This window comes from Quercus lobata, chromosome 2, assembly GCF_001633185.2.
Source record: "Quercus lobata isolate SW786 chromosome 2, ValleyOak3.0 Primary Assembly, whole genome shotgun sequence".
NCBI classification, from domain to species: Eukaryota; Viridiplantae; Streptophyta; class Magnoliopsida; order Fagales; family Fagaceae; genus Quercus; species Quercus lobata.
This window is the reverse complement of record NC_044905.1, coordinates 76,203,294-76,213,620: the sequence shown is the minus strand read 5'-3', so window position 1 is coordinate 76,213,620 and position 10,327 is coordinate 76,203,294.

The following is a 10,327-nucleotide window of genomic DNA, read 5'->3' as shown; positions in this document are numbered from 1 at the left end:
TTCTTAACTTTGATGACAGGAAAGCTGCTGCATGTTTTCAGGAGTTGCTAAGTTCTCTCTACAATATGTCATGTTTGTGTGTTCATCACATTTACCTATGAAGCAACCTTTCCAGTTTTTATCTATTGGAAATCTCTACCATAGGTTCAATTCATTAAATAAGTCTTGGAAATTAAAAGAAAATAACTGGTCAGCTAGAGAGAGTGAATCCCATTGAAATTAAACCTATGTTAAAATCTTATACCATTTAAGGCTTAGCTTTTAGTGCCATCCCTGTTTTGAAGACTTTTGAGATTTCTTTTCCCTTGAAACTGGAAAACCCTTAGATGAACCTGAATTCTATTGGTTTTTGAGTGCCCTTATTGCATTCAAAAAGTCATTCATTTTTTCTTTTTATTAGTACATAATTACATATCTTCATTGATTGACTGTATAGCATCTCAAAACAAACAATCTTTAGAAACATTCTGTCGCTGTTTTACAATTATTAGACAATGTATTTGTTCCGTTTAAAAGTAATTATTCATCCTGACTTGCTAAAATTTGCTATTCTGTCAAGGTTGATCCAAGTCTATTTTATTCCCTTTTTTTTTAGAAGAAAGACAGTAACTCATTACTATCCTTTAAAATATTGATCAGTTTGATAAGTACCATGTAGCAAGGATATTAGGTGCTACAGCTAGTCCAGAATAACCTTGTTTTCTGGTGAATTAGGTTATTTCATTCCTTAGTCTTTTGTGTATCTAACAACTGATAATGTAATATAACATAAATGAACACGGAATTTAAGGGTACAACGCCTTGAAGCCTTTTTTGTTCATTAGAATTAAAAAAATACTTATATTGGAGCTTAAGAAGAAGTCAGAAGAATTCAAAATGCTGAAATGAAATTGGTTATTTTGAGCTAGTACAAATTATTAATCATTTAGATTTATGACTCGTGTTTTATGGCTTTTGTTGATTTTGGAATTGGTGGGGCATCTTTTTTCATATGTTTGTGTATTTGAAATCTCTCATGATGTGTGGTTTTGGTTGCATCTCAGAAGTCAAAATCACCTTTTCTTTTTTGGGTGGTTGCATTTAATTTAGGAAGGAAGAACTAAGAAGGTTGTATCGTGTGTGTGTGTGCTTTTTTTTTCCTTTGATAGGTAGAAGTTTGTGTTTGGTAATGTACTTCTACGGATCTTTTTACAAAAGAAATAAATGCTGTTCAAAGATAGCATTTTTCTTTTATTAACAAGCAAAGCATTGCCTTTTTTTTTTTTTTAATACCTATTGTCATGTACACCCCATCATTGATTCATCACCAATTGTCACACCATGATCTTTGAAAGCATTTGCACATGATGGGAGATACTGTGATCCCTCCTGATTATGAGGATTGTATTAAATAAGTTTGTGTTGTGTGGATGTGTGCTAGGTTGAAGTAGGCTATAAGTGATTATAAGGTGCCCTAATTGTAACTTAACTAGTCATTCTGGGGCATTGTGTAGATGTGGATAGTATTATTTCTTCAGTAATAGAGGCTCTATGTCTACAGAACTGTTTTTGTAGAGGCTCTATGTCTACAGAACTGTTTTTGTGATTCTCTGTGCATGTTAAAATTCTATTGCTTATATGTCTACAGAACTGTTTTTTTTTTCTTCTGCTGTACTTGGCAGTTTTAGCAGCCAAGTTTGATTAGGTTGATAAATTCTCTTTTTCTCCTGCTTTCGTGATTCTCTTTTGCAATCATGAGAACTTAAAAAACTTTTGCCTTGTTTAATTTCTTTGGAAATATATAGTTCTTTCATTCGTTGTTTTGCAACTTTTGCTATTCACATGTTAAAAATCCATTCTTTGTTTGTCTACAGGAACTAGGTTTTTTAAATTTTTTGTTTTTGTGCTTAAGAATTATAAATTTTTTGTATTTTTTTAATTCTTTCTATTACTGTGCTTGTAAATTCTTTCTTAGGCTTTGGTTTCCTTGACAGCCATCATTTGTTGATCCCTAGTGATATTGCATATGCTTTATGGATCTAGTATTTAGAGCATTTGGGATTTAATGGGTGTTACCAAGAAGGGTAGTTGATCTCTTGTTCACTTGGAGGAATTAGTTCAGGGAGCACTTATCAAATATTTGTAACTTTTCCCGTTATGTTTGATGTGGCTATGGTGGAAGGACTAAGATAGTCGTACTTTTTAAGATTTAGAATAATTAAAGGTCTAGTTGGAATAATTGCTAATTTGAACTCATGTTTGATTGGTCTACAGCGTCGGGTCTTACATGTAGTAACTCCCTTCTAGAAATTAATAAACTGAGAAACTATTACTTAGAATTCACTAGCCATCAATAAAACAATATATCATGTTTCCAGCCTATGATTCTTGTTGTGAAACAAAACTTGGTCAGCTTACAATAATCATGGACATTAATTCAAACTTTCCCCCGACTACTAATTAAAGGTTTAGCTTCAGAATTTGAATCATCTTTACTTTCTGGAGGATGATTCTGACAGAGTTCTGTAAATGTATAATTGGTAGGTGTAAAAAACAATTCACACAAACTTTTTGTTGAATTTTCAAGGACACAGAGGGATGAAAATGAGACTATGATGCTGTTGACTGTGAAGATTCCATGAAGATGCTGATGATGGAGGAAATGATTACGTTTTTGTCATGGCATTACCAGTTCAATTGCAAAAGTACTAAATTAGCAAAATTCCCAATATGTATTAGTTCAATCTATGCTGCTTTAGCATAAAAAGTAGTTTGGAAGATGATTTTTACGTATCTTTTTCTATTTATTTATTATTAATTTCTAAAAGCTAGTTAATGACTTGATGCTAACTAAGAAAATTACACTTTAAAAATATTTAGGTCAAAAAATCTCTTATTGGCATCAATGTTAAACATTCGTTTTTTCTAAATAAACATGTAATATTCATAGAAAGAAAAGACTTAGAAGCAAACTAAACTCCAGGTTCAAAAAACGAAATTCACCACACACAAAAAAAAGTGAAATCTTTAGTGGTGTGTTTTACCTGCCCATTCCAAATGGCTTCTGATCGATGGTTGGGCTGCAACGTCAACACTGACATGTCAATGGGGCCAGGCTGCGCATGGTTAATTTGTCTAGCATTTGCAGCAGCCATACTGCACAAAAATGATAAGCAATTAGCACATACTAGACATTATTGAAAACAAAAACAAAAACAATACGCAGCTTTAGAAGGAAATCTAGCTTCATTCTACTTTAACCACGACATCTACATGAATAGTATAAGTGTATAACTGTTGAAGAGCCTCCCCAGTTATGATAAGCAACTTAATAGATGCAAGTGAAAGTAACTTGCTAAAGAGCTAATTGCAGGCCTTATAGGATAGTGGTAATGAATCAGTTCAAAGTTATTATCTCTCTAAAGCAAGTAAAAAGACAACACAAAGTAAGAGTAACCTTTTTGGAAGAACATCAACCTTGTATCCGTGAACTTATCATAAGACATTGCAGAAAATCTACTAAATATACATAACCATTGGATACATTTTACAGGAGACAAGATTTAACACATATCTCAGATGAATCTGAAGCATGTGTGTTATCTGCAATCAAATACCCAAATTCAACCCCTTCAAAGCTACACCACATGTCATGCCATTTTTTTGTCCTCCTTCATCACAATAATATACTCAAACAAAAAGAAATAAAAAATACTGATGTTATCTAAAATGGGTCTTCGAAATTTGTCTTAAGAACATAAAATTCGAATCTAAAAAAGTAAGTGAGAAATGGCATACTTGAAAAATGGGAAGGAATTGAAGCAACAATCTGGGAATGAAGAAGAATGCTTCTTATACCAAAAAAAAAAAAAAATACAAACAACCAAACAAAACGAACTGATTACATTGCAAGATGCATAAAGGGACTCACCTTTTGTTCTTCTATTTCCTTCAGATACCGCGTAGGTGAGCGAGAGAGTGACTGAGACTGGGTCGGTGAGGCTGAGAGGGTGAGTGGGTTGGGGCCGGCGTTAGCGACGGTGACGCTGAGAGAGTGAGAGGAGGAGAGGGTGAGTGAGAGTGACGGTTTGTTGAGAGGGTAAGTGAGGCGTTTGACTGATGAGGGAGAGTGAGTGGGTGGATGACTGAAAGAGAGTGACTGGGTTGGGGCCGGCGTCGTCGACGGTGATGCTGAGAGAGTGAGAGAAGGAGAGGGTGAGTGAGGGTGAGTGAGGGTGAGCGAGAGTGTCCGTCTGATGAGGGAGAGTGAGTGGGTGGGTGACTGAATGAGAGAGCGTTAAATTCAAAAATATCCTATTAGAAATCGACCTTCACACACTCGGTTTCCAGGTCGTGCTCCACGTCAATGGCACGTGACACCAACATGGAAATCGACTCTCTGATGGTCGATTTTTAGATGGTGCCACCTGGCAATAACGCCACATCAGATGTCACGGACAACCAAAACCGACTCTGTGAGAGTCGATTTACAAGGCCTAAAATCGACTGTCATAAAGTCGAGATGTTACTAACCCAATTTCTTTCAAAACCGGACCTATTAACTAGATAGTTGGAAAATTAGGCCTATTTTCCAATTTCGTTCGTTATATTTTTACAATGTTTTCACAATAAATTACAAGTGGTTAGTTGTCGTTGGTTCAAATTTGAATCTAACAATGAGATTACTTTTTTACCTCAACAGTAACAATCTTTCACTTAAAATTTATTGTAAAAATGTTGTGAAAATATTTTAAATATATCATTTCTCTTTAATAAATTCACAAAAAGTACTTTGAGGTGGGTTATAGTTAATTTAAAAATACATATTAGAAATATATTATTTTACAAATTTTGCAAGAAAATGCCTTTCTTACCGCTACACATACAATTTGTTAGTATAAATTTAACTAAGTGTATTAAATAAATAAATAATAACTGTCAAATTATTACCATGATAACATATGTGCTAACGCCAGATATTGATGTTGATATTGATATTGTTCTACTACCACGAAATTGTGCTTCATCTTCTTTCAGTGGAAACTCTAATTTTTACTTTCTTGTTGAAGATATTTTCAATACAGTACCACAGAAAGAAGTTTTTATTATAAATGTTTATGTACTATCTGAAAAATTCCGATCTACCTCAATAGCAAGAGGATTAACGTTGAGTGCAGTACTCACGGCCTTTATTGCTCTTGTTCTAGTCCATGAAACTTGTGCTACTGCTAAGGTTAATCATCACTGTGCTCCTTCTTCCTGTGGCAACATCCATAACATAAGCTTTCCGTTTCGATTGAAGAACGACCCAGAAAAGTGCGGGGACTTAAAGTATGAACTGTCGTGTGAGAATAATCATACGGTACTGTCTTATTTGAAAGAAGATGCTACGTAAAGGAAATCAATTACTCCCTCTATCCCACTTTTTTTGTCCTCCGTTCCATTTTGAAATATCTCAAAATATTATCTTGATTCTAAAAATAAAAGTCATTAATTTACTAATGTTCCTATTATACCCCTATTAATTTACTAATTTAATTTTTTGATAAATTTTTCAAGAGTAGTTTTGGAAACTTATACATTTTTAAAAGGTAGACAAGATAATAAATGATGTTCCTTTAAAAAGTTTGACTTTTCAAACAATATGAAAAAAGCGGAACGGAGGGAGTACAATAACTACACTATTCAGATCGTGGACTCAGGTATATAGAAGGATACTCCTTCAACCCAAGTTATTCTTTAAATGTGCTATCCTTATGCACATTTCCTTCTTTTCTGAACTCTTGCGTTTCTCCACTGCCCCAAACCATTCATGTATTGAAATTCTATAACAAGAATCTATACCAATTAATGTAATACATGTTAGAGATATATTAGACATATTAGTCCAATGTAATAAGCTTAAGCCTACTCTTACCTACTCCTACTTGTACTAGTAGTCTAAGGTTTAGTCGTCTATATATACTCATGTTAAGGTTCATTGTAATATAGGTTATTGTACTACACTCTTACATAATAAAGATGTAATCTTTAAGGGATTCCTCCGTGGATGTAGGCCAACAAGGTTGAACCACGTAACCTTCGTGTTCTTGGTATTCCTATCCTATGCTTCTCATTCCGCATCTAATTTAACATATACAACATGGTATAGCACATCGAGTTGCTAATAAATTTAACATGGTATCAAAGCCAAACTTTGTTCTTGGCATCAAACAAACATCTCTACATACTAAAGAAGATTCATACATGCATAACACAGATCCATAGTGCCTCTGCTTGTCTTCAAATCTGAACCCCACAACATCACACAGCTCCCATGGTTCACAGTTGCTGTCTTGCCACTATCTCATATCACAACCCAAGCAATTTGTGCCTCCCCTTTTAGATTTGTGCAAATCGAGGCTTCGCTTGACGAAACCAACTACATAGATGTGCTCCTCGATCCTCAATAAGGAAAACCCAGAAATCTAGTCACCTGAAGCCCACCCACATGCCTCCACGCCCCATAATTGGCTCCAGTTCTTACTTCACGTGCTGCCAAAGGTTCTTGACTTATTGATCGGATTTTGGGCACACTCGCCTCCACGTGCCGAAGGACACTTCACACACTTACACGTGTTGAAGAACCAATGTTGACATCATCCAACGTCATTCGTTGACGTCATTATGTTACATCAATAGCCACACAAGCCCTAGTCCACGTCATAAATGACGTTAGCGTTTGTCAGCCCAATCCATGACCCGACTAGACATGGCAAAATGGGTCAGAATTTTTTGTCCTGACCCAAACTTGATTTTTTTGACTTGAAACAAAAACGGGTTGACCGTGACCCGACTTGTGTTTTTTTGGGGGTCAACCCGACCTGACTTGACCCGTGACCAGAACCATCTTTTAAAACTTTTTTTTGGTAAAAAAAATAATAAAATTAAAGAAATATTGGTTTAATTGTTTGTTGTGAGTTTTAAGGAAACAATTGAGATATTTACATAATTGCATGCAAATGAATTGAAAGATGAATGGTTGAGCATTCTGCAATGAGTTGAGATTTTTAGATATCAAATAGCAAAATACATGCCAAGATAATCTGGTTACAGTAGAGTTAAAAATATAGATTTAAAATTGTAGACATGTATGAGAAACATTCATTAGTGTGAAAATAGTGAAGCCAAAGTATCAAATTATCATAAATTATGAATGCTTTAGATATCAAATAGCAAAGTACATGTCAAGATAATTTGGTTACAGTAGAGTTAGAAATATAGATTTAAAATTGTAGACATGTGTGAGAAACATTCATAAGTGTGAAAGTAGTGAAGCCAAAGTATCAAACTATCATAAATTATGAATGCTTAGACCTATTTTTTAACAATTTATGTTTAAAATAAACGGTTTTTCAAAATAAATTATGATATTTCCTAGAATGTGTGTTACTTAACAATGATATGATATTCATAAAAGAGATCATATATATATATATATATATATAAGTAAACAATCAAACTTTAATGTATATTCTCAAATTGAAATAAAGTGTTAACCACAATTGATAATAGATTATAAAATTAATTTTCAAGATTATAAATTTCTTATATGTTTTTATTCTTTGTTAATTGAGTTATCCAATAAGTCATTTGTAATTTTGTTTTATATTTTGGGATGTTAGAAAATAAATTTGTGTATTTGTTTTACTTATCTTTGTGTTATTTTGTTTTAGTTAGCAATGCTGAGATTTGTATAATTTTAAAATTATTGAATAAGTATTAATAAGTTTAACTGAGTTCATTCTTGATATAAGTGATGAATTCAAAGTAATACATTTTACATCAAATAATTTGTTGCATGACTTTTCAAATGGAAAATATATGTTGTTTTCTTTATTAAAAAAAAAAAAATTCTGCCTAACCCAACCCAACCCACAACCCGATCGACCCAAACTTGTTTTTAACTCGCTTAAAATGACCCGTTTTTTACCTGCAACCCGTTTGACCTACAACCCAATTTACCCGACCTGAACCACTTGGTTGCCATGTCTAAACCCGACCCTAAAACCCAGAACTAACCCAAACCTTGACCATTCACTTTGACCTAGTTTGACTTTGACTTTTGCATTGACCTTTGACCAAATTTAAAATTTCTGAACGGGCCTATCTTGCTTAGTCTTTCGCATAGATTCTGATTTTGGACTCCATTTAATCATTTGAAACTTCCAAATCAGTCAATTGGCACATTCTTCATCTTGGTTTCTTCAAAGGCATTCTTCAAGGCATCTCCAAGGGATTTTCTCATTCTTATCTATCCACAAGCCTTCATCAAGCTTCTGTCTTGAGTTTGAGGGAGGGTGTTAGAGATATATTAGACATATTAGCCCAATGTAAAAGGCTAGGGGTGTCCACGGGTCGATCTAGGTCGAATTTGTGCCCAACTCACAACCAACCCGACAGAATTGGGTGGAGGAAGTTCATACCCGTTGCCGACCAGCAAGAGAGTTGAATTAGAGTGGTCGGATCAGCATCGGAAAGCGGTCAATTCTGGTTGGGTCCATCCACAGTGGGAAACTCTGTCAAATTTTTTTTAATTTTTTTTATTTTAGGCGAAAATTCGCCAGATTTGGCGGAGATTTCACTGGATTTGGTGAGATCTCACTAGATTTGGTGAGATTTCCACCAAATCTAACTGAGATCTCCCAAAATCTGGCATAAATCTCATTGGATCTAAAGTAATTTGACCAAAAACTCGCCAGAAAAAGCTTGAATTGCCATATTTTTGTAAGTCTCCGGTTAGGTCGGTTGAGGCGGGTTTTAGAGGAAAGAACCTACTAACCGACCCGTTGGAGTCGGTTTTTGGGATTTGTAACCCGCCACTTACCGCCGGAGCTTACAGGTCGATCGTGGGTGGGTCGGTTCTGGTTGGGTCGGCCAGTTGGGTCGAGTTCGGGTCTGAGTGGACACCCTTATAATAGGCCCAAGCCTACTCCTATTTGTACTAGTAGCCTAGGGTTTAGTCGCCTATATATACTCATGTTGTTAGGGTTCATTATAGCACAGGTTATTGTACTATACTCTTACTTAATAAAAGATGTAGCCCTTAAGGGATTCCTTCATGAACGTAAGCCAACAAGGCTGAACCACATAACCTTCGTATTCCCTTTCCATATCCACTCTAGCATATACAACATGGTATAATACATCAGGTTGCTAATATATTTAACAATTAATACACATGCTAGGGTAGTATTTATTGTAGTTTAATTATAATGACTTATTTTTAATTTTAAGGTTCCAAACGCTGATGTTATTCTTATATTTGTCAAAACAGGCGGATTCCAATTCATGATCCTATTTTACGTCGGAGGAGAGTTTTGTATCTGAAGAAGTTGTTTGAAGGATAATCTAGAATGGACAGTGTAGAGCAGCAATAACCATGTACTTAGGCAACTAATTGATCTCAAACTTTTTTAGGTATGAGGAAATGAAAAGGGAAAATATAGAATTCATTAAGAAATTAGCTTCTTCTTTCCATTAAAAATTTGCCTACGTTTCATTTCTCTGTTCCTGCGATAACAAAGGGTTAGTAATAATCTATGCATCTTTGCACATTTTCTATAACCTAGTTAAAATTTTACTTATCAGTCTCAATGGAGGATTGTCAAATTCTTTACTCCCGACCGTAATATATATATATATATTTTTTAAAACTTATCAGTCTCAACTAACTGTTTTATTCATGAATCCCAATCACTAATAAGCAATTCAAATATTTATTTTTGAGGTGGTTGAAGCCCACCAATTGCATTAATTGTAATGTCAATTTTTAAATTTAAAAAAAAAAAAAAAAAAAAAAAAAAACTAGTATTACTTTTAGCATTTCTCAATTTTTTCTTTTGGTAAGGGTCGGGGAAAAGTTGTTAATGACCTAAAGTTGATTTATTATGCCCTGGACATTTCAAGTTATTTATGTCACTTATTTCATTGATTAATTAATTAAATTTATGTTAGAAGAAAAAAAATATTCCTCTCTCTTATATGTCTTGCAGATTATTTGAACTTAATAGTGGCTACCATAGGTAAGAAGAACCTGTGTCTCTTCTATGATCTACTTTATTTAATTTTTTTTAGCAGATCATTCATTTAAAATTTTGAGTTTGAAGTAGCTCATTGCGAGAAGATAAAAATGAAAGTGACATTTACACGAAATATATTATACAACACTTATTGTTCTTGATTATTAGGATTCATGAATGAGATTAATTGTAAGTAGTAGTTATGTTTTCAACCAAAAACTAGAAGTGATGAGAGCACACCACCACGCACCCTTGATGCGGTAGTCACTTTACAAGTATAATTGTAT